Source organism: Cryptomeria japonica, chromosome 6 (assembly GCF_030272615.1).
Source record: "Cryptomeria japonica chromosome 6, Sugi_1.0, whole genome shotgun sequence".
NCBI classification, from domain to species: domain Eukaryota; kingdom Viridiplantae; phylum Streptophyta; class Pinopsida; order Cupressales; family Cupressaceae; genus Cryptomeria; species Cryptomeria japonica.
The window spans coordinates 524,333,356-524,335,526 of NC_081410.1; positions in this window are offsets into that span (position 1 = coordinate 524,333,356).

A 2,171-nucleotide genomic window follows, 5' to 3' on the forward strand; every position below is an offset into this window, starting at 1 on the left:
ACTTTATTGCAGATCTGTGATGCAAATGTTGCTTTATTGCGGATTGTGCGCGGATAGATTGAAGGAAGCTGGAAGAAACTGTACTCCTCGAAACATGTGATGTTCTCAGTTCCACACCCATTACTAGACGTAGGATTTTGCCTTAGCCACAGATAGGATTTGATTTATTATGGATGGAAAGCGATGAAAAGGGAGGTTTATTATGAATGGCTAACCAATCTTAGGGAGATCAATAACAAGCCATGATGGGAATGGGTAAGTTTATTATGGATGAATTGGTCATGAGTGTGTGCAAAGTGAAGTGATGAAAGAGAATCATGAAGGAGGGAGGAGCAATGTCTCTACACATGGCGCTGGTGGCCCAGTTTTCACCATGGTACTTGCCCAGGGTGCCACCAAAGTAGTTTTCACTGTTGGACGAAATTATTTATCTTTACTTTTTCCAATTTTTTGATGTTTTTTGTGTCACAAGGTTCCTGTTTGCCAAGTTTTCACCAAGTAACGATTTTTTTTGTTTTATAATTTTTTTTTTGTATTTTTGAATTTTTTTTTTTTTTTTTTGTATTTTTGAAATTTTTGATTTTTTTTTTTTTTAATTTTTGATTTTTTTGTATTTTTGAAATTTTTGATTTTTTTGTATTTTTGAATTAGGATACTCTGAAGAGCTATGTGTAAAACCTGCGACGGTGCATGTTATTGATAGGATCCTCCAAAGGTTCACCTTCTGTAGTTGAGAGCTGATATGCCCTAGATCCATATGCTGCTATAATGATGTAAGGACCAAGCCAATTTGGTTCGAACTTGCCCTTCTTCTCTCTGTCTTGCTGATTTTTAGGATTTTCTCTGAGAACCAAATCACCTACCTCAAATGTGTGAGGCTTGACTTTGTGATTGTATCTGCAACGTTCCTTGACTGAATGATGTGTAGCTTGAGTGACTGTCTTCCTTGATGAAGGAATTGAGATAGAATTACTAGTGTGTGGACTACACAGGCCCGTATGCGTGTCACCTAAAGAGATTTGGGCATCCCTGACAACAAAGTCCTTCAAGGAAGCTCCATTAAAGGTCCATGATGTATCACCAGAAGGGAAAGGATGCGTGGAACAAGTGGATGAGTGATGAAGGCTTATGATTGCGAAAAGAAGTGAAAGTAGGATAGCATGATGGAGACTTAGGATCAACAAGTATGCTTTTTGGCTTGAAATTTTAGAACTTTTGCCCCCAGTTATTTTGATATTAGGGGAGATCAACTCTTGTTCTTTTTCTTTTATAGGAGTTTTATCCTTTATTTTGATTTTTTTAGAGTCCAATAGCTTTTGATTTTGATTTGGAATAAAGGACTTTTCTTTATTTTTGACTTGTAGATTTTTCTTTTCAAAGCTTGATTTTTGATCCTCAATAATTAAGGGCTTTTGTGATTCTTGTTGATCCAAGTCTGGAAGTGGAGTGGAAATAGAATGAGTGGATGATATGGTAAAGCTATGTGAGTTTTCAAGAGGGCTAGCGATACGCTCAATAGATTCTTTGTTGGAACCACTCTTAGGACTATTGATATCAAGAGCTGCTTGCACCACTAGAGGAGATTTGCATTCAGACTTAGTAGCCACAACAATAGGTGGTTCACACCCAATTCCTTGGCATTGAAAATTGTTTGTAGGTTGTTCCTGTTGACTAAATACCTTAGGAGATAGTGGGAGTTGATCAACATGAAAGATATACTCACCACATCTCATGTCTTTAAACTTGAACTTTTCTTTTAGCTCTGCTTGTTTTGATGTAGAAGCTTTTAAGGATTCTAGATCAACATATGCTGATGAAGGAATAGCTTCTCGATTGACTGGGATTGTTATTTCTGATCGAGGTTGTAGATTGTTGCAATATATGAATGGATTTGGATCCGCTTTGATGGTCACTTCAACTCCATTGTGTGGAAACTTGATACATCGATGATATGTAGATGGGACTGCACTCATCTCATGAATCCATGGGCGTCCCAGTAATATATTGTATGTGAGATCCAGATCAAGCACTTGACAAACCACATCCTTTGTAACTGGCCCAACTCTGAGAGGTAAGGTGACTGTGCCCTTGGATGAATGCTCTTCATCGTCATATGCCTTGATGGTGATTTTGTTTGTAGAATTCACAGCTTTATCAGAATATCCCAATTG